This window comes from Rattus norvegicus, chromosome 19, assembly GCF_021556685.1.
Source record: "Rattus norvegicus strain SHRSP/BbbUtx chromosome 19, alternate assembly SHRSP_T2T, whole genome shotgun sequence".
Lineage (NCBI taxonomy): Eukaryota > Metazoa > Chordata > Mammalia > Rodentia > Muridae > Rattus > Rattus norvegicus.
In genome coordinates this window covers 70,113,055-70,135,188 of record NC_141552.1, presented here as the reverse complement: position 1 = coordinate 70,135,188, position 22,134 = coordinate 70,113,055, and the positions used below count along the sequence as shown (strand labels likewise).

General features: G+C 48.7%; 3 long non-coding RNA genes across 7 annotated transcripts; 1 reads left to right on the top strand and 2 right to left on the bottom strand.

The window, feature by feature from the left end:
• Positions 1-4,387: 4,387 nt before the first annotated feature.
• On the bottom strand, positions 4,388-6,094 carry LOC120098540 (uncharacterized). The gene is given in 3 exon segments (NR_190657.1): positions 4,388-4,814; positions 5,445-5,654; positions 5,982-6,094. It is a non-coding gene; the product is annotated as an uncharacterized LOC120098540 (long non-coding RNA).
• A 2,346-nt stretch (positions 6,095-8,440) lies between these two features.
• LOC102547807 (uncharacterized) lies at positions 8,441-19,115 on the bottom strand. 4 transcript variants are annotated; one of them, NR_190656.1, is given in 4 exon segments: positions 8,441-9,096; positions 16,201-16,370; positions 17,846-17,955; positions 19,068-19,115. It is a non-coding gene; the product is annotated as an uncharacterized LOC102547807 (long non-coding RNA).
• LOC120098517 (uncharacterized) lies at positions 13,897-20,387 on the top strand. 2 transcript variants are annotated; one of them, XR_015643696.1, is made up of 3 exons: positions 13,897-14,098; positions 18,877-19,101; positions 19,828-20,387. It is a non-coding gene; the product is annotated as an uncharacterized LOC120098517 (long non-coding RNA). The 2 variants fall into 2 exon arrangements; XR_015643695.1 differs by having other exon boundaries at positions 13,951-14,357.
• The last annotated feature ends 1,747 nt before the right edge of the window (positions 20,388-22,134 follow it).

The following is a 22,134-nucleotide window of genomic DNA, read 5'->3' as shown; positions in this document are numbered from 1 at the left end:
TCTGTCTTCCCTTTTCTGATCTCTCCTCCCAAGCCCCTTCTTTGTTAGCTTCTTCTCACTCTACAGAAAGCAGAAACTAGGGGTGGGGGGTGGGAAATGAAACCCAGGCCTCTCCACAGAGGGCGCCCCACAGAAGCTCTGGAGTAAGATGGGGACTCTTAGACACGGAGTTGGAAGCTTTATTTGCTTCTCCCCACAAACTCCTTCGCTCACACACACACACAGGCACAGGCCCAGAAGATATGCGTGGGCCTCAGAGCGACCAAGTGTTATGTTGCCTGGAAGTCTGCACCGTGCTGCGTCTGGCAGAGTCTGCACGGAGAGGCCACATCCAAACAACAATTTGGGTCATGAATTTGTCCTTTCATGTTTGACTCCAGTCTCTGTGGGAACCCGAGTTCATTTGGTCTCAGGGCCATTTCTTTGAGCACAAGACTAATGGGTGTCCTGACTGCACTTTCTACAACCCTGGACCCCAGATGGTTTCATCATACTCCTCAGTCGTGATGTTATATCCTTGGCTGCTGCTTCTACGACATTAGCTTAGCTCATTGATTTTTTTAAAGGGAACTGAGATCCCAGGCACTCTGTTGACTAAGAAATTCTGGCTTGGGTAGTTCTTTGTCCCCAGAGGGATAGGCCTGCCAGTTGGGCTGTAAGCGGCCTTAGTGTGCACTCTAGGGGTGTGGCATGATCCCTTTCCCTCCTGCTAAGCGTGATGTTCTTGAGGTCCTGGTGCTACTTCTTCATTTACCGTTGGTGTCAGGAAGTTTCCCCTGTCTTTACTGTATTCGAACAAATACAACCATGGTCTGTAGCCCACACAGCTCGGGCCGTGCTCATGTACTCAGGCTCACCCACAGGGCTCTGCCATATTTTCTCCCTCAGTATCTTTCTCTGGCTGCCTGTACTGCAGCCTTTGCTCTTGCCTCTTCCTTCCACTCTCTCCTGTCCTTCTCCTGGGAGTAAATACATTAATATCAGAGACTCCCCCCAAAACCCCTAAGCTTCAATTCTCGGCAATTCTCGGCAAGTCTATGCTCAGAAACTGGGAACTCTGCCTCTACTGGTTGGCAGCTGAGTCTTTGCCATTTAATCCAGATGATAGGCTATGCTAGCTGCCTGGTTCTGGGGTACCCCTTTGGGGTGTGTCTGATAGTTAGACGTCTGTTGAGCAGGCCTGGTGTGATGCCAGCACCTGCTTTAGTCAAGTCACACTATCATTGAGGGCACTTGCTACGATCTTCTCAGGTAGAGCATACTGGTTCCTGGTTTCACCTCCCTGCTGGGCTCCTCTGGTTCTGTAGTTGGGCTTTCTAGAGGCCAGGAGAGACACAACGAAGCTCCACACGTGTTCAGATCCACTCCTTTTCATTTCTAGGTTTGACTCGGGAAACTGGTCCCTTGAAGGACTGAAGGGAGCCCACAACCATGAACACACTTCCCGGTGAGCTGATGACTTCTAGTCTGCTCCAGCCATTGAGACATTAGAGAAGTTGACTCCCGCTCCAGCCGATGAGGGCTCAGGGAAGTGACCCTTAGCTGAAAGGCTTTGTTTGACATGACTCAGCCTCAAAGACAACCCAACTTGCTTGGGTTGCTAAGTGCCTGGTTCCTGTAAACACTAATACTCAGGAACCTTCCAGAGAGAGCCCTAGCAGTGGTCGGGGAGGTGCCGTTTGTGAATATGATCAGTAATCAGAAAGCGCCCCTCGTTTTGCTAAGATTCAACTATCGGTAAATACCACCCCATGGCATCGCTTCCTTTCAGTTACTTGTGTGTGACTCACAGCTGATTTTCAGATGGGAAGTTTGGTCTGCGATAATGATGGTGTTTGGGTTCTAAGATACTGGTCTTCACAGACATTGCTTTGCCAAGAAGGGGAAGCAACAAGGAGTCCTCATTCAGAGACCGAAGAGTTAGCAATAGATAGAACTTAAAGAACCATTGATCACCACATCAGAAGGCTGTTTTTATTGCAGTTCAACTGTGGTTGCTGGAGGTCCACCTGGATCCACAGGTGAATATAGTTAGTTACTCAGGGCCAAACCACAGGGAACACAGTGGCTGTTAGCTGTAAAAATGGAGTTCGGTTATTTAGGGTCTGCTCCAAGCCATGAGCTCTTCATGTGTTGCGTGAGCCTGTCAGAGAGCTAGGATCGCCCTTGCTGTACAGAGAACAAGCTTAGTGTCCTAACTTCATCCATTCAGGATCACAACCCCATTACTCTGCATGAGTGGGCTGCTATTGGTCCCGCTTTGCAGGGACACTGGAAATCATGGTCCTGTATGTGTGGACGTTGGCCACAAGCTGAATCAGACGACTGTGACAACATCTGCTTTTTATCTTTACTCATGCCACAAATACACAGACTTGTCCGAGTGCTGTTAGCGAACAGCTTTGTGAAGCCCTCATTTGAACACCTGCCGGCAGCTATGTATCCATCCCCTTATTTGGGAAATGGCATACCTGTGAAGTTCATGGTGGGATTCGTGGCTCTGCTAAGAGTCAACATTCTTATTGGGACGGGTAGGTCAGCATAGTCAGTGTGGTGAGTTGCCTGGGATGTGAGAGGGATCAAGGTTCCTTCTGTCCTTGTGATCTGAGGAAAATGCTGTCCATGCAGGGTCTCTGCATGGATCTCTTACTGTGTCTCATCCCAAACACCACTGTCCTCAGGAAAATGTCTGATATGAGACTTGAGTTGGGAGCATGTGCCTTGTCAGGAACATGCTGCACAGTGCACATCTGTGGGGCAGGACATTAGTATGTTATGCTAACTTTTCCTGAGGAGATTGGAACAAATTCACCCTACGTAGGGTACCAGTGACAGACCAGAGTAACAATTCCCCTGAAGTCCAGCTTGGCGAAGCAATCAATGAGCAAGGGTGGTGGAGGCTTTACTTCTAGGTTCCTGGATGACTCAAAGGAAGCTGCAGCACTGGAAATCCCATTCCGGTATGGGCGATGGTTCCCCAAAGCTTTGTCTCTGGAGCTTCCCATACTACTTGCAGGCAGTTTGGTGGGTGGGAGAGTCTTCTCTCCAGTAAGTGTTTCTTCTCATACAGCCTTTGGGAGAAGCTTTGTGTATCTTGTAAGTTTCAGGAGCTTCATGAGATTTGTGAGTTGTTGTTGCTTTCTGGATCCTTGAAAGCTTCATTTACTTTCTGAATCTTAACTCTCTTCTAAGATAGAATGATCTAGTGTAGAGAAAATTGCCACACAACAGATGTATTTGAAAGGATGAAAAAGGGCCCCACTGTGTGAAGCACCTCTGCAGTGGCCCCAAAACAGTTAGGTATGTCTCTTGTGAGGAAGAAGTCCCCATGAGGATACAGTGAAGAAATGAGAGCCTTTAGCAGGTTGTCCCAAGAAAAGACACCTACTCCCTTACTGTCAGTCGAAGCCTTAGTGTGTGCCTCAGGGACTCAGAGCTCTCAAGCAGTACTGGAATGTTAAATGCAGGGGAAAACAGACCCTCAAAGCATGTGGCCACCATTTCTTCCCATCCTAACTCCCTTCTGTGTCCACTTTTTCCAGTTGAGGAAGGGAGGAGAAGAGGGAGGAAGCTGGCTTTAACTTTCTGTGTTAGAGCTCCACCTTCTACAGTCTCCTTGGAGCCTTTGCATTGTAGGCTAGCAGAAGGGTAATCCTCCTCTCTTAACAGTAGCCAATAGGGTGTCATGACAGCAGAGGTGGGACTCCAGCACACAGGACCACATAAGGACCCACTGTTCCCATGGAAGGCACACAGATTTGTCTTTGGTCAGACATACCCACTCCCATTCACCTCTGGGTATGGGGGTCTAGAATGTTCTTCATTGTTAACTCACACACTGTTATCTCCCAGACTTGCCCAGCCCCTCCAGAAAGCTCAGAGTCCTGTTTACTGTCTCTTTTTTCTGAAACAACCCATTCTCCTTGTTCAGTTGCACATCCGTCCATCTACGCATCCTGCATATTAAATATATCTTCACTGTGAGTTGGACCCGATCGATCTCTTACTGAATGGCTTTATCTGTTCATGACAATTTCTCGCAGTCTCTGGTTCCCCAGGCCGAGGGTGTTTGCACACACATTTTGTCATCTTCTCCCTCTAATTTTGGACTAGATTCCCACTCTCCTTTCTGTGTCTGTGTTTTCCCCATGATCTCATGCTGTTTGGGGCTTACGAAATGCTCCCTGTTCTGAGACCTCCTGATACCCTTGCTCTCCAGAACAGAGGATGGAGGGGCCAGCAGGATATCCAGGTTTGTCCTTTGCTTGTCCCCGCCCCCACCTGGAACCTCATCTGGGCCTGATAGGACAAACCCTTGTGGTCAAGGCCTTATCCCATACACCTGTCCCTTTAAAACCTACTTATTTTTAAAAGAAACATTGAAGCATTTTTTTTTAGTATATAAAATAATGGATTTCATGGTGACATTTTCATACATACATTTTATATTTGTTCCCTATTGCCCTCCCCTGTCCTTCCCCTGCCCCTCAGTCATTGTCCCTCTCCCTCCCTCCCTCTAAATAAGGCCTCCTGCTTTCCTGCCATTTATATATGGGAATATAGCTAAATCTAGTTCCATATATGAGAGAAGACATGACACTTTATCTTTCTCCCTTCGCTCCCCTCCCCCACCCCTCTCCCCCACATCCCCTTCCCCACCCCATTTCTCCCTCCTCTTCCCAACTTCTCTCCCCCAGCTCCTTTAAGTTCTCCTTTCCCATACCAACCCACTTCATATTATATATGTATTCTGTCTTCCAAGAGTCACGTCATATTCACGTACATAATGCATATGTAATCCAACTGTAAAAAAGCTGCATGCAAGGAAAAAAAAAAAAGAGTCCTTTTACTCCAGAGACAAGTGGCCTTGCTGAGATTAGCCACCCAGGAAGTGACTCCCTCTAATACCTACAGCATGCTCTGTGGAAGCAATCAGGCACCATGCACATGTGTACATGCATGTGTGTGTGTGTAAACTTTCATATATACATATATGTGTGTGCATGTGCACATGCACCTGTGTGTGTACACATGCATTATGTGTGTGCATGTGCATATGTACATGCACCTGTGTGTGCACACATGTATTATATATGTGCATGGGTATATGTACATGAACCTGTGCGTGCACACATGCATTATATATGTGCATGGGTACATGCAAGTGCAATTTAAGTGGAAACAGCAGCACTTCTGGTCTGGCTCTAAAGTGCTTGGCTAGCCTTGCAATCCTCTTTTCACCAGCTCTGTTCTGACAGGAGGGCAGCTGTTACTGTTCGATGTGTGGAGAATACATCTCCGTGGAAGAGACAGGGGGAGCCAGGACACCAGGCTGAGTGGCCTCAGAGCAGGACGCATGCTCTCCAAGATTCTATTTCAGGATTGTCTGAGACCAGTGAGTGTTCTTGCCACAGAGGAATGCTCCCTTGGAGGCGATGGCTAACCTGGCCAGGCAGGGCAGGAATGTACGGCCTGTGGTGGTGACGCCTCCTCCCAGCAATGTGTCCTGCTTCCTGCTTTGAGTCACATGAGCTTTTTTTTTTTGTCTGCCTCCCACTACAGCCTGCATTTTGCCCTTCCGTGTTGTCAGTGTGGGGGAATCTTCTGAGTCTGGAAGCCGTGTTGTAAAACTCAGAGCTGTTTTCAGCGTGCCTCTGTGACGTAAAGATGTTGGGAGGAGGGAAGGGACACAGGAAGGGAAAGGAGAGAGGAAGGAGGGCAAAAGGACAAAGGGAGAGAAACATCTTGCTGACGTTAAAGAAGACCGCATTTTACAGGGTAACATTACTGATTCCTCCACCATCCACCCCTTCTAATTTACTAGAAACCGAGCAGCCTGTTTGGAAACCCATAGCTTGCTGCCCCACCCCACCCCCTGCCAGCCCCCGTCCCCGCCCCCGCCCCCACCCCACCAACTCCTCCCTCCCTCACATTCTCCTTTGACCAAAGGAGCCGTTAATTGTTGAGAGTTTGAAAGCTACCTGATTCCTTGATACAGAGGGGGATTTCCATGAGTCATAATTCAGTCCCTGCTTGTGAGGGCACTGTAGCTAAAGTAAATCGATCCAGCTGATGAAAAAGGGCCCCTGGGGACAGAGAGGTCAGCTCTGCAGCTGGGGCAGCTGCTGGGGTTGTCACATGACTGGCTGTGCTTGCTCAGGCTTGCCCCCCACCCTCACCCCGTGCCCTCATGATCTCCCTGCACCCTTGCGATCTCTTCTTTGCCTCTAGAAGGCCCAGTTTGCAGCCTGGCTGGCTTCTGTGAGGGGAAGGTGATTTTCCAGGAGGTTGCCAGCCTCCTCCACTTGAAATGAGGGATTAGTACTGGTGAGATGGCTCAGCTGGTAACACTGTGGCCACACAAGCACGAAGACCCCAGAACCCACATAAAAAACTGTGTGTGGGACTTGCAATCCTAGTGTTGGGGAAATAGAAACAGGCTGCTCTCCGGGTTGGGCTGGCTGGTCAGCCTGGCTTAATTGGTGAGTCAGAGCCAGTGAGAGACCCTGTCTCAAAATCCAGGATGAATAGCTCTGGAAGAATGATAGCCAGGGTTGACCTTTGACCTCCCCAGGCCCAGACACACATATGTCAGTCTGACACACACACATACATGTACAGATCTAAAACAGCATACTGAGAATGGCTCCCTCCTGGAAGTCCTCTTTGCTGCCCCGGCAGGTTCTATGGTGTTTTGTTGAAGCCTCTCTCCCTGAGAGGTTCTGCTATCTGGACATACAGTTCCTGTTCACCAATACGATCTGGCAATAGTAACTTGCAACCTGAAGTTCCAGAAACAGCCGGTTCCATCACCGAGATGGTAGAGTTCAAGCTGCCGGCTGGCCAAGGCCGCAAGAGTTAATTTTTATCCCAGTGGAAAAAAAAATAATAAACATGGCATTAGCAACTACATGTTTATCAATTTGCAGTTCATTTCCAGCCAGGCCATCTCCCTCCTGTGTGTTTTTACTGCTGGCTGATGATCCGGAGTACGCTTTGCGAAACCGTATGCGGCTGTTAAAGCTCTGGCCTCCGTTGCACTTATGCAGTGTTTTCCAACTTAATTGCATAGTGCCATTTGGCTCCTCATGCTGCGGCCTTCCAACTGGCAGGTCCGAATGATAAAGAAGCTGCAGTAAAGCCAAAGGGCCTGCTAGGGGGTCACCTGGCAGCCGGGAGACCCATGCGAGGATTTTATTTTTCTGCTTTTGTAAGAAGCCCCCCAGTGAGCATGAGCTCATATTGGACCACCTTCTCTGGGTAGGAATGGATCTGTTGTGTTTCTTCACCTTGTTTTACGGGAGGCTGATGTCAGAGGAGGTGCTGAGAACAGCTGTCAGGTGCAGTTAGGGATTCTGACCAGGAGGACGCTGTCGGACAGCACCAGTGTGTGGTTGGCTCAAGGGCGATCGCTGGTCCCACAGCTCAGCCTGCATTTTCCTTTCAAGTGCTTTGTCCTTGGCAGGACGACAGCTCTCACCCATAGTGTCACCTGCCCTTTATCATTGGACTATTGTAGCCAGGGACACCATTTGGCTAGATGAAATGGAACAACGTCTGTGTACAACCATGAAGATACGAAACCCCTCCCCAGCCTCTCAGGGATCATGAATCGAAGTACACATAACAGAAACTGATGTTGCCGCAGAAACACTAGGGGAAAGGTGTGTCCTTCCTATGACTCTCAGGGGACCTCCCCAGGTCTAGTGGACCCTCACAGGACTCTCTCGATATGTAGGAAGGAAGAGCAGCCCTGGCTGGGCCCAGTAGGCAGTGGTGGAAGGTGCTTCAAGAAACCCCAAGGATGAGGCAATGTCCCATTTCCCAATGAGTAATTATGAAAGCACTGTCCTTTGTTGGGGTAGCATGAATATATAAACTTTAAAAAGTTTTGTGTGTGTGTGTGTGTGTGTGTGTGTGTGTGTGGGTGGGTGTGGGTGTGTGGTGTTGGGACCAAATGCAGGGTCTCCATGTGCCAGGCAAATCCTCTGCCACTGAGTGAATCCCCAACTGTCTTAGTCAAGTTTTCCATTGCTGCAAATAAAACACCATGACCAAAAAAAAAAAAAAAAAAAAAAAAAAAAAAAAAAAGCAAGTTGGGGAGGAAAAGGTTTAGTTAGCTTACACTTCCACATCATAGTCTATCACTGAAGGAAGTCAGGACAGGAACTCAAGCAGGGCTGGATCCTGGAGTCAAGAGCTGATGCAGAGGCTATGGAGGGTGCTACTTACTGACTCGCTCCTCATGGCTTTCTTTTAGAACCCAGGACCACCAGTCCAGGCATAGCGCCACTCACAGTTGGCTGGGCCCTCCCTCACCGATCACTAATTGAGAAAATGCCTTACAGCTGGATCACATGGAGGCATTTCCTCAACGGAGGCTCCTTGCTCTGATGACTCTAGCTTGCGTCAGGTTGAAACACAAAACCAGCCAGTACACCCTTTCCAGCTTCTTTTTAAATGACTGAACAGACTTCCTTACCACATCTTCTTACTTCTGCCCAGTGTCTTTGAGATCTAGGACTTTTTGAGTCTGAGCACCGTGGCCTCTGAAAAGGCTGTCTTGGGCCCCGCCGGCCATGCTGTATTTGGGATTTCCACAGTGGGTGTCTTCTTGCTTTTGCTTTTTGAAAGGGACCTTTGTGGGGTGTGGCTGCACCAGGAGATGCTCACGAGTGTTAAAGTTAAAGGGGACGCGCGCTTGCAAGGGATTAAAATGGCACGGGGCTTGGTGTGTTAGCCTTCTTGTTGCTGCAGAAGCAGCTTCTGGTAAATGAAACTTAAAAAGGGTAGGATTTGTTTTGGTTCATGGTGTGAGGGGCACAGACCATCAAGGTGGGCGAGGAGGGGCTGGGCGTGGCTACAGCTTCCTCACCAGAAGCAGGAGGCAGACGCTGGCACCGAGTCTGCAGCCGGGAGGCGTCTGGAGATGAACGATGGACTGGGCTTGACTTTATTTTTCTTATTTATTCCGAGGACTCCTACCATGGGGTGGTGCCACATGGCCGCATTCAGGGTGGGTTCCCTTTTCATTGGACATCTTTGGAAACATCCCTCGGATACAGGAAGGAGAGTGTCTCCTAGGGGATTCCAAACCTGGTCGAGATGACAACAAAAAATTAACCATAACATCTGAGTTTCTTTCAAAAAAAATTTTTTTTCCTATTGAGTATGGAGAAATGGCTAAGCAGTTGGGAGCACACAGTGATTTTTTTTTCAGACACCCTAAGTTCGATTGCTAGCACCCACATGGTGGCTCACAGCTCTCTACAGGGAGCCCCAGTGCTAGGAGATCTAATGCCCTTTTCTGACTTCCCCAGGCACTAGGCACGCGCACGGTACACGTACAGACAGACAGGCAGACAGACAGATGAAACAGTTATACACATAAAAATAAATAAAAAGCTTAAATCACACTGATTTGTGTGGGTGCATGGGTGTGTTTGGGGAGTCAGTTTAATCCTTTCATGGTGTGGTGATTGCAGATCAGATTGGGGCCCCTGGTTCTGGTGGGCAAGTGCCTTCGCCCACTCAGTTATCTTCTTGTCTCCTGAAAACTTTCTTTTTCCATGTGAGGTTTTCTTAAAGACAATTTCAGAACTGCGGGAAAATGGGAGAAGCAAAACAGAAAGCACGTTGGGAGATGCTCTGGTATCATTCCTGGGAGCCATGGAGAGAAGTTAGCGGTGCTGGCTTTCTTTCTTCTGACATACTTGAAATTTTCTATAATGAGAACTTGAAATTAGTTTGCAAAGAATTAGAGGCCATGCCTTTAGGAATATCTCCAAACACTGTGAGTCAACAGGGCTGGGAGCGAACCTCAGTGAACCCCCAGAAGTGACAGGGGAGAACCACTACATGCACTATTCTTCAACAGAAGCACCCATTTCTTATCGTCCTCATTGTCAGGCAGCTGCTCAGCCTCGGAGGGTGGAGGAGGGCCTGTAGCTGCACAGTCCTAGAGGCAGGCCTGGTGGGTACATGGCCTGGGTGGTGGCATCAAAGGAAAGAATCAATGCTGTCCCCCTGGTGTGGCAGCTGCGTTCTACACAGCCCCAGTGAGAGGGAGTGTGAGCATCTGTCTAGCAAACTTGGTTGCAGTCAGACAGGAAAACTCAGGCCTTAGCAGCCTGGATGACCACACTGAAAGAGCTGAAAAGCAATTCCACTTTTACTCCGTACTCATTTTGACAGGCTGGCTCTCCAAGTGTTATTGTTCCAAAAAACATGGTGGTAGAACAGGACACTTTCTGTACATACAGTAGTCATGGAGTATTGCTGAGATTAAAAATGTCTACCGGGCCTATGTGAGAACTCTGGAAGTCTCTGGAGTTAATAGTAGGAAAAAAATTCCCCTAAGGGTGCATTACACTATGACACAATAAGCTGATCATAACGAGGGTCAATTTACTTCTGACTTTTTAAAATGTAGCCCCAATCATGTCCCAGATTTCCTAAGAGGTTCCAATTTGTCTTCAAAGAGCCTCCCCTCAAACTTTAAACACACACTCAGCCACATACAGACATATACATAACCACACACACAGAGCCACATACAGACACACACACACTCACACACATACACAGACACACAGACACATAGAGATACACACACACAGCCACACACACACACACACACTCACACATATACACAGCCATACACACACATATACAGACACACACAGCCATATAGAGATACACACACAGAGACATACACACACACACACATACACACACTCACATACATACACAGCCACACACACACATACACAGACACACACAGCCATATAGAGATACATATACACCCAGCCACACACAGCCACATAGACACACACACACACAGACACAGTCACACATACACAGACACACACACTCACACAGTCACAGTCACACAGACACACACATTCACACACAGTCACAGTCACACAGACACACACAGACACAGAGACACACACACACATACAAACACACACACAAACACAGTCACACACACTCACATACAGACATAGTCACACACACAGACATACACAGACACACACACTCACACACACTCACACACAGACACACTCACACATAGACACACACTCACACACACATACAGTCACACACACACACTCACTCACACACAGGCAGAGACAGACAGACACACACAGACACACACACAGTCACAGTCACACAGACATACACAGACAGACACACACACAGACACAGTCACACACACACACAGATATAGTCACACACACACTCACACACACAGACACACTCACACATAGACACACTCACACACAGACACAGACAGACAGACCCCCCCCACACACACATACACACCCCAACGGTTTCAGAGTATCTACCTCAGCATTTCAGTACTGGCAGATTTATTGGAATGTAGGGGAAAAGAAATCAAAGAAAATAAACACCCATGTGCTCAAACTGAGAGCAGATTCTCTTTTGGACGGTGTGTGTGTGTGTGTGTGTGTGTGTGTGTGTGTGTGTGTGTTTTTCTGATGAGCTAAGTGTTGATTCTAACCCAAAAAGGCTGGAAAGTGTGAGTTTAGATAAGTGTCTGCTGGATTCAAGACTGCAGCGTGGGGGCTGTGAAGTGGGCGTTAAGATCACTGGCAGAGGCTACAGAATAAATACCCTCGCTCAGCCTCACGGTAATTGGTTACCGAGTGCACCGTCCAGAAGCCCTCTGTTAACTCAGGCTCGACTTACAGGGGTGGATGCTTCAGGCCAGGCGAGGGATCGCAGATGAAGTCTATAGGAATTGCTTTAACAATGTCAAGTGGCCCCTGTCCAGCCCAGAAGCTAAGCCGGAATACGGCTATCAAGTGCAGTCGTTGGGTCTGGTACAATCACTCTTTGCTGAGCTGAGCAGAAAAGAGAGATCTTTCTCTGTGGATCTGGCTCATGATCCCACAATGCAGTCTTTCATCTGCACCTTCCCATTGGCTCAAGGGAAAAACAAATCTTGTGTGCACAGAGGAGTTGTCCCCGAGAGTTGACATGGTTCACCCAGGCCCCGCAGAGCCCTCCACCTACGATTTCCTATTACGATGCTTTTCCAGCAGCCCAGACGAGCGACCTCATGAAGCGGTTGGAGTTGCCTTTTTGGTTGTAGTTTAAAAAAAAATTTTTTTCCAGCAGATTGAGTGCCCGTGCTATGATAAACAGGACAGCCTCCTGGGAGCTGCGATAGCTTAACGTTTGCAAGTGAGTGTGTGTGTGAGTGTGAAGAACGGGCTGGTTGTGCTTTGACTGCCAGCCCGGTGCTGCAGAGTTCTCTTTTGTGTGGCCGTTCCCCTTCAGGTCAGTGACTAAAGTCATCAGGATGGCATCTGGCTGCACAGCTTAATATGCAACTAGTGTTTTTCCTCCTGTGTCAGCACTTAGCCGTACAATTTGGTAAATAAGGGTTTCAGGGAGGCAAATGCATCTGTCAGGCATGGGGGAAGGAAGAGAAGGAGGAGGAGGAGGAGGAGGAGGAGGAGGAGGAGGAGGAAGTGGTGGGGGAGGGAGAGGAGGAGGAGGGGGAGGAGGAGGAGGAGGAGGAGGAGGAGGAGGAGGAGGAGGAGGAGGAGGAGGAGGAGGAGAAAGTTTTGAAATCCAAGTCTGTAAGAGGTAGGATAATTTAAGTAACCTGGAAGAGCTGTGGGTTCACAGGTTTCAACAACAGGAAAGGCTCTTGTTTTAAAACACTCCTCAAGCAACATGTGGGCTTAGGGAAGAGAAAAAAAAAAAGAAAGAAAGAAAAGAAAGAAAGAAAGAAAAAGAAAGAAAAAAAAGCGGGCCTGTGGTTTGGTGATTGTATTTCCTTATTGATATAATGGCTGCTGACGCAAGGCCTCCTGGGATTGCCGTGTGACCGCAGGACCGACAGTTACCCTACTGGGTTCTGAAACACAGCCGGGGCTTTCTGGACGGATGAGAAGTCTAAAAATTTCCCTTTTCATTTCCTCTCTGGTGTGACTTTGTCATTTTTTGAAAAGCTAAAAGGGAATTTTGCTTGCAGTTTTAAGTTTATCTGGCCTGGGTGGCTTCCTTTTCACTCAACCCCCCCCCCCCAATCCCACACTCCAAAGACCCAAACTTAAAGACAAAAACACAAATTCTTCTAGACCCTTCCCGCCACCCCCACCCCTCCCCGGCCCACGGGGCTGTGCTGGGTTAATCCGCTCGTCCTAGCCAGAGCAGCTCCTTTTAATAAACACTCCAACACCTCTGCTCACTATCTTTGGGGTTGGTCACGGGTGGAGAGAACAGGCAAAGTGCCTCATGTCTTTCTGGAATCTTCTCCTTCTCCCACCCTATGGGAGGCTCTGTGGGCAAATGCTCTAGGACCTCTCCGTAAGTTCTGGGATAAGTGGAAACAGATCTACTCCTGCGTGGCGTAATTCGCTCGCCACAGAGGGGAAGGCTCTGCTGTGTAGAGGTGAGGGGTTGGCTGAGCAGCCAAACATGTTACAGCCTAGTTAAACCCTAGAGGGATGCTGCTTCTGAACTGCTCGAACCCAAGTCAGCTCTTTAACCTGCATGAGTCCATTCCTCTTTCCTGCATGTAGGAGAGACAGCAGGGAAAGGACAGCGTACTTCTCGTCCGCCCAAATCTGCATTCACGGTTCCGACATGTTTCTCCCCACATGTTGAACATGCTTGTTTTCACGCACACGTGCGTTCTTTATGTCACTGGGCACAGTTCCAGGACGTCATTTGAAGATAACATTTGGAAGCAGCGTGTATTTCAAGACTCCAGAAAATCAACAAGCACGGTTAACTCTCACCAAAACATGCTGCTTTGCCAGTCCTGGGTCCCCGGAACCTGAAACCCAGAGTCTGGATGATTATATGCCCCTCCCACATAAGCCTGATAAATCTGACCCAAACACGTCCCCAAGGCCACCAGGAAGTACAATCCTGCCAAGAATGAAAGCTAACAACTGCTAAAGTCTTAAGGTTACAGAGAGAGCAAGAGGAATGCAGGCCTACTGTGTGTGCGCACAAGGTCCATGATGTGCACACGCAGGAGTACGGGGGTTTCTGGGACCCACGGGAGACTGGTTCTGGGATCTGCAGATTCTTATCTCTAATATACAATGATGTGAGTGCTTGCATAGGATAGACATATCTGTCTGCACACCAGTCACCTTCAGACTTGCTGTGCCCAATAGTGTAAATGCTAACTGTACTGAATTGTTCAGGGACTGTAGCAAAAAGCCTGTAGTAAAGACACAAATCTCCTCCCCCATTTGAAGTTGGTTGATCCCACGGCTGCAGAATTCACAGATTCAGAGCTCCAACTGTATTGAGTGTGCGGACATGGGCTTCATGTGTTTACAGTGTGTGGAAGCAGTTAACAGGTATGTGAATGGATACCGTGGTAAATACCGTGAGCGTATGTGTCTTGCGCATACTTGGGTGCTCTCGTGTGCACGAAGGAGGAACAGGTAGGAAGTTGTGCCATGCACATGTGCTGGGTACACGTGTGTATGTGTATACTATGCACACATCATGTGTATATGTGTATATGTGTATTCTTGCATGCTGCCTGTGTGCCTAGCACACTGGGATGCCACAGATATGTGGACAATGACAGGAGTTGCTGGTAACCTGCATGCGTGTGCATGTGCACATACGTGTACTTCACGGTAATTGGTGCAAAAAGTGCTCTGGAGGCATCTGAATTGACCCTATTGGTAGATCCACAGGATGGGTGGCTTTAAGAGTAGATTGCAGTCTCTCAGACAAGCACCCTCTTGCTGTGATTCTTCCTGCTAGCCTGGGAGTTACTTGTTTCCTTTATCCTTCCTTTCTTCTTCCTCCCTTTTTCCTTCCTTCCTTCTGTCCTTCCTTCCTTCCTTCCGTCCTTCCTTTCTTCCTCCCTTCTTCCTCCCTTTTTCCTTCCTTCCTTCCTTCCTTCCTACTGCATTTCTTTTTCTTTTTTTTTTTTTTTTTGAGACAAGATTTTATGTAGCCAAGCTGCCCTGGAAAGTGCTGTATAGCTGAGGAAGACCCCTGATTCCTGATCCCCCCTCTGCTTCTGGGTTACAGGCATACACTACCATGCCTGGATCTCCGTAAAGTCTTTTTAAGTGCCTTTTGTCTTCAGCCTCTGGGAAGATGGAGTATTGGAACTAAGGCCCTGTGTATTCAGGAGGCAAAGGAGAAAGCATCAGCAGGGGGTAAAATCCCAAAGATAGCACAAGTCTGTATTCAGAAAACACAACTCCTGTTTCTCCTCTCAGGACTTGAAGTTTGTCCCAGTTTCCTGCCTCTGACCTTACTGTAAGCGCTGACCCACTTTCTGGCTGTTTTTTATTTGTTTCTTTGAAAAAAAAAAAAAAAACACTTACTATGTGATTACGGTTGACTCTTGTCAACTTTGCTCTGATTTCTCTGCCCTGCCATCTGAGGCCCAAAGTGCAGCTCCTCTCCTCCTCAGTTCCGCTAATTATGGGTGAGCAGAGCCAAAGGACGGGAAGGTTCTATTGGTGACGTGACATGTGGGTGACCCACTTCTTCACAAACACAGACACAAGGACAAGAGGCTGTGTAGAGAGCTCTGTACCTGCCTTGATTTTGTCTGAGGTTTTCCCCTCTGAGGCAAACCGTGAGAGCCAGCTTCTTGTCAGGTCCTGGTGTGTGTGTGTGTGTAAGGGGCAGGGACAGGCTCTGTCCCGGGCTCTCTTCCCAGGCTTGCCCTCTGGGCCCAGGGTGGTGAACGTATTCACACTTATCTAGAATTACAGCCCAAGTCAACAGTGGAACCAGGAAGTGGGCTCGGGATCAGCCTGGCATGCTGAGTATTGGGTATTTGCTTTTCTCTCCCAGCAAACTTTGATTTACCCTTTAATAAGTCACCGCCGAGGATGTGGCTCTTGAAAGGTTTAGCTTGGCACTCAAACCTAAGTCACATGTTGATAAAGAGGGAGAGGGAAGGCCAGGCCTTACGTTGTTCAGTTTTATCATTAACCCTGAGTTTGGAATCGAGCTCGCTTTCAGAAGGGCTGGTTGCCCAGGGCAGGTGGCAAGTCTCCATCAAGAAGGTGTGGTGACATCCTTAGCAGAAAGCCATTATGACCGGGGCAGGCACAGTGGACACCCCTGCGGGGGATGGAAGATAAATGGCTCTGACTTCAGACATCTTTGGCCTCAGTTTTCTTGGCTGTGAAATAAAAGTAGATCAGAATCAAATAAACCAACCTCCTAGGTTGCTCTGGGACCCAATAAGGGAGCAGATGAGAGGGGCTGGTGGTGTTCAATAAACAGTGGGGCAGCATTCGTCAACATCAGCATCACGTGTCATTTATGTGGCTGAAATGTAGCTTCTGTCTTCTCCTTCCAGAAATTTCTCCAGAGACTCCTTTCAAGGACTAGAGTCAAAGAAGAGAGAGGAAGAGAGAAAGAGAGAGAGAGAGAGAAGGAGAGAGAGAGAGAGAGAAAATGTCGTATATATGTATGAGTGTATGTGTATGTGTGTGTGTGTATGTATGGTATGTATTTGTCTGTGTATGTCTGAGTGTATATAAATGTGTGTGGTCTGTGTGTGCATGTTTGTGTGTGTGGTTGTATGTGTAGGAGTGTATGTGTGACTGTGAGTGTGTGTTTATGTAAATGTGTATGTGTGTTTGTGTATGTATGTGTCTCTCTGTGTGTACGTCTGAGTGCATAATATTGTGTGTGTGGTTTGTGAGTGTATGCATGTGTTTTTATGTATGGCATATGTGTATGTTTGTATGTGTGTATGTGTGTGGTATATATGTATATATGGTATATATGCATGTTGAGTGAATGTTTATGTGAATGTGTGTGTGTATATGTGTGTATGTGTGTGTGTCTGTATGTGTTACTAAAGACTGATTAAACCCAGGACCTGGCACATTCTAGAATGTGTTCTACCATTACCCTATATACCCGGCCCCTTTTGCTATTAATTTATCAATTTATTTTAAAAATCTGAGATGATGCTTTATCTTGTAAAGTGGAATAAGGGGGGTGATTATCCTCCTGCCTCAGCTCTCCTGGAGTAGCTAGCAGGGCAGGTCTGTACTACTTGACTTAGCTTGGAGAAGAACATTTACACCTCACAGGAGAGCAACTTGGAACCTGTTCCTGGGGAGGGGGTGTTGGGCTAAGGTTTCCTTTCTCTTCTGCTGACAGCACTTCCTCATTAAATCCAGTCATCAGCAAAAACAGAACAAACTGAGGAGAAAGAGGCCGGAGGGCCCTTGTCACACAGTAAGGTTGACTCACAGAGATGTGAGCAGAGCCACTCACCTCCTGTGCCTAGGGCATAAGAAGGGGAGAAGGTCACCTAGGAAGGCCACACATGTGGGCATGGTGAGTCTGCCTTAGGAGCTTTGGATGAGAAGCATGCAGTCCCCCAGAGTTTAGAAGGCAGTAATAACCTGGGCTCAAGGCCAGGCTGCATTTTACACTTTCAACTGTCAAGCACTAGTAATTCCAAACAATGTTAGTGATAAAATCTCCCTGTCTGGGCAGCTGGCCCTTCTGCCCCTCTCGGGCACATGGGTGAGTGGGGGTAAAGCAGAGACCAAGGAATCTCAGTTGTTTCCGTCTCCGGAGAGGAGACAGGTGCTCAAGGGATCCTGGGGTCAAAGAGTCCCCCTGAGAAAGAGGAAGAGGGAGGGGAGTGGGGTCTGGAGTAGAGTGTGCCTTGGGGCCCGGATCAGGTCCCCTTCAAAGAGAAATATGTTAGCAGACCTGCACCAGACAGCCCTGTAAACCAGCACCAACAGACCCCTGTATAGAAAGATGTCTTCCCCTTCCAAACACCCTCACCCTGTGTTCTGCCTTAGGAACCATTCTCCTGAAGACTGGCGCTTACCTATGGGACAGGTTCGTCTCATCCTTGAAATCAACTAGTGAGTTGGACAGATCTGTGTCCATTCAGCAGGTGAAAAAAACTGAGGCTCCAACAAGGGCCAGGGATCCTTTCTGCTTTGGAGACAAAGGAATAGAGTTGTGGACTCATTTAGCCTTAGAGTCTGCTGCCCTTAAACCTCAAAGGCCCTGGAGTTTCTGGGTGACGCCTACTGAGGAGGTAGCCGGAGTTTTCTCATCTGTTATTTTAGGGGGTGTCCAGAGTCCCACCCCCAGACTCAATAGACCAGGTTAGTGTTATTCAGCACAACACGGACAAGTCATCTGTGAGAAGCCTTGAAGTGCACCAAGGCAGACAGACAGGCAGAGACCCTTCCCAGACAATGCTTTTCTCAGAGTGGGGCTTCCCTGTGTGCTGTAGAAGGCTCGCTAGTACAATGTCTGTCTAGGGTAACCAGTAGACACGTGTCCCCTTCTGATTCTGGTTCCTGATAGAGACTGGCCTAACCCTGAGGCCCCTCTCAGCCAAGAGCTTCCTTGTTCCCAGGGACTTATTTAGGTGTAGAAACATCCTCTCTTGAGGTTTATCCCTCCCATATACTTCTCTGGCCCCAAGCCTTGAGGAAACCCCCAGGAAAATGGGAGGAAGGTGCTTTACAGAGTCGGCCTTGCTCAAGGAGAACACAGAGTGTGAAAGGATCCTTGTTCTGACTCATGTCCTCTAGGCCCTACAGCTTGAGCTGCAGGGCTATCCTGAAGGAATGGCTAGCCCCTGACCCAGACCACAGGCCTGCTGGGGCTGGCCAAGGGGCCCAGGCCTAAGGGAAAGCAAGTGGGCCAGGAACACCTAGGGCCTCAGATGACCAAGACGCCAGGCAATGGTCGGCTCCCCCCCCCCCCCCCCCGCCTCCCTTAGAGTTTGGTTTCTTCCAGATTCCGGATTCCACAGATGTCTCCCTTCGAAAAAAGGAAGCGGTGGCCTGACTGGGTTATTTATGCGTGTGGCCTCATACAGTATCTGCCTTTGTTCCACAGAGCAGCAGCCTAAAGACCTGCTGGGAAGGGGCACTGTGTGCTCAGCGGCTCGCACAGGAAATTGGAAATCGGAGACACCGGGATTGACCCACCCCCTCCTCTGACTCATGCTTAAACAAACCCAACACACCCCCGACCTTTGCTCCCCGCATCTGCAGCAGGTCTTACACACCAGCAGCTCCCTCTCCCACCTTTGCTGGCACAGGGCTCACTGGCTCACTGAAGGTCAGCACACAATCAACTTCCGGGGCGGGGCGGGGGCGCGCGCGAGAATCCTTAGATGTAAACCAAAGCTGTGACTGTTTTTTTTTTTTTTCCTTTCCCCCTGAACAAAGTGAATTCTTAATGTTTTTTTTTTCCTCTCCCCCTCTTGAAATTTCTCCTCCACTGTATTCATCAGCGCAGAGATGGAACATTTGGCAAGATTATTTTAAGTAGCTCTCCAACCTGTGATCATAATTTAAAATCAAGGAATTTGCTGAGCAGCTGTAGCGAAGAACAAAGGGCCTGGGGGAGGGGGAGGCCACGGCGGTTAAGGCCTGGGCTGGTACGGGAGCCCGCTCTACGTAGAGGTGGGCTGTAGCACAGGCCTTGCTGTCCTGACTCACAGGCGTCTCACCTACCCGACCTACACGCAGCTCTTGAAAATACATAGCTGGGGGTGGGGGGTGGGGCGTGGCTGGAGCAATGGCTCCCCTGGGTAAAGTGCTTGCTATGCAAAGAGGAGGCCCCAGTACCCACATAAGAAGTTAGGTGTGGTGGAGTGCAACCTGTAACCCCAGCGTGGGTTAGGAAAGCGGGAGGAGCTGGGGCCTCTCTGACATGCAAGTCTGGCTGTGGGAATCAGTTCTCCCCTACCTGTGTGGCCCGGGGAATCAGATCTGGCTTGTCAGGCCCCACGCACCATTGAGCCTTTTTTTTTGTAAATTTATTTGTTTATTTTATGTACAGGAATACACTGTAGCTGTCTTCAGACACACCAGAAGAGGGCATCGGATCCCGTTACAGATGGTTGTGAGCCACCCTGTGGTTGCTGGGAATGGAATTCAGGACCTCTGGGAGAGCAGTCGGTGCTCTTAACCACTGAGCCGCCACCTCTGCAGCCATTTTTTAAAGCTCTTCACCTCATCTTTGGAAACAGGGTCTCCTGCCGCATGTGAAGCTCCCTGACTGACCACACCGGATGGAATCACAGGATTCACACCTCTATCCCTGTCAGGGCTGGAGTTACAGATGCATACCACCACCCGGGTAGTTTAAGTGGGCACTGGGGATCAGAACTTGGGTCTTTACGCTTGTACGGCAAGCGTTTGTCGGTCTCACCCAGAGTTGCTGCCCGTCTTCGTCCCCCGAGGGGCAGGTCACCTCAAGAGCGCTCGTGTGGCCCAAGCCTGTCAGTCTTGGGAAGCTGATACTCAGATCCGTTGCTCTTTCCCCTGTTCTTAAGGGTGGCTCACCCCAGCTCTGCTTTCTGAGAAAACAAGGCTGAACTTTGCTCAGCCAAAGCCTAATTTCCCTGAGGTCTGCTGTTTTGTTTGCCAGCCCTCCTCCCTCCAGCTGCTCGACTGTTGACCAGTCTCCCTCACCCTGCTCTCGGCTTCCTCAGCTCCAGCACCTACTTCTTGGAAGGCAGCCATATGGGGCCCAGCAGATGGAACGTAGGCCCGGTGTTGGTGGCTATGATCAGCCAGGCCTGACTCCACAACTGAAGTACCCAGGCAGACTCAGTGGATGAGCTTGGTACCTCTGAGGCCGCTGGGCCAAGCAGAGATGACAGTGTGGCCCCAGGACTCTAGCAGTCTAGGATAGCTTTGCCTGACACACACCTTAGGTTCTTTGCAGGATGTTAGAACGTAATGGGGGTGGGGAGTCAGACAGACGCAGAGAGAGACAAACAGTGATAGACACACAAAGAGGAGAGAGACAGAGACAGAGACAGAGACAGAGACAGAGACACATACAGAGAAAGAATACACAGAGAGAGAAAGAGACAGAGAGAGGTGTTGATAGGAAACAAAGACAGAGACACATACAGAGAAAGAATACACACAGAGAGGGAGAGAGAGAGAGAGAGAGAGAGAGAGAGAGCGAGCTGAAAGCAATGAATGTAAAGACCAGCCATCATGAAGAACTGTTTACTTCTGAAGCCATTGAGTTCTGAAACTCTCTTCAAACTTTCTTCCTCCTCTTTCTCTTCTTCCTCCTTCTCTCTTCTTCCTCCTCTTCCTCTTTTACTTCGTCATTTCCTCCTCCTTTTCCTTTTAATTTTCGTTACATTTTGTTTATTTGTGTATACACCACATGCACTGTCTACGTCTCTGTGTATCTCTGTGTGTCTCTGTGTGTAGGTCAAAGGAAAACACTCTTCTCCACCTTGAGAAAACACTTGAGGTTTGAACTCAAGTCAGTCTGGCTTGGCTGCACTTTTACTGGCTGAACCATCTTCACAGCCTCCAACTTTCTATCTTTATATCTTTCCTGTTTCTCTTGGCTTCTCTTTATTTCCATAGAAACGACACTGTGGTCTTTTGGTCATTATGCCCTTGTAGACTTTGGGGCGATCCCTCTTATATTTTGAGTCCTCTTCGTTTCTGCCACACCCCAAATTCTAACTGGTTGCTGCTGTGGCTCCCAAGAATGTCTAGTACAAGGAGACATATTCCATGACAGTTCTGCTGTGTCACCTAATACCCTTATACCACCAGTCTCACCTGAGCCACAGAATGGGCTTTGATTTTCCAGAAGCACATTTATAATAACTTGATGTAATTCCTTTGTTTGTTTCTCGAGACAGGGTTTCTCTGTATGTAGCCCTGGCTGTCCTAGAACTTACTTTGTAGACCAGTCTGGCCTCAAACTCACAGAGATCCTCCTGCCTCTGCCTCCCACATGCTGGGATTAAAGGCATACACCAGCATGCCTGGCAACTTGATTTAATTTTTAACATTTAAGAAAAAAAAATCAGAAGCCTGGATTTTTAGTTTATCCTGCAACACCACTGGGTCATTGCTCACTCTGTGTTCACTGGCTGAGCCAAAGAGGCGGCTGCCCTTACATTGCACCCTGTCTGTTCTGAGTGATCGCTACATCTAACCATGCCTCTCTAGGCTTCGGGATTGGGAACTAGACACACTGATGAATGGGATTATGGTTCCTTGTCTTGTTTGCATGTACTATAGCATTGGGGATTAAACCCAAGACCTCACACATGCTAGGCAAGCACTTTACCACTGAGCTATATGCTCAGCCCCGGTTCCT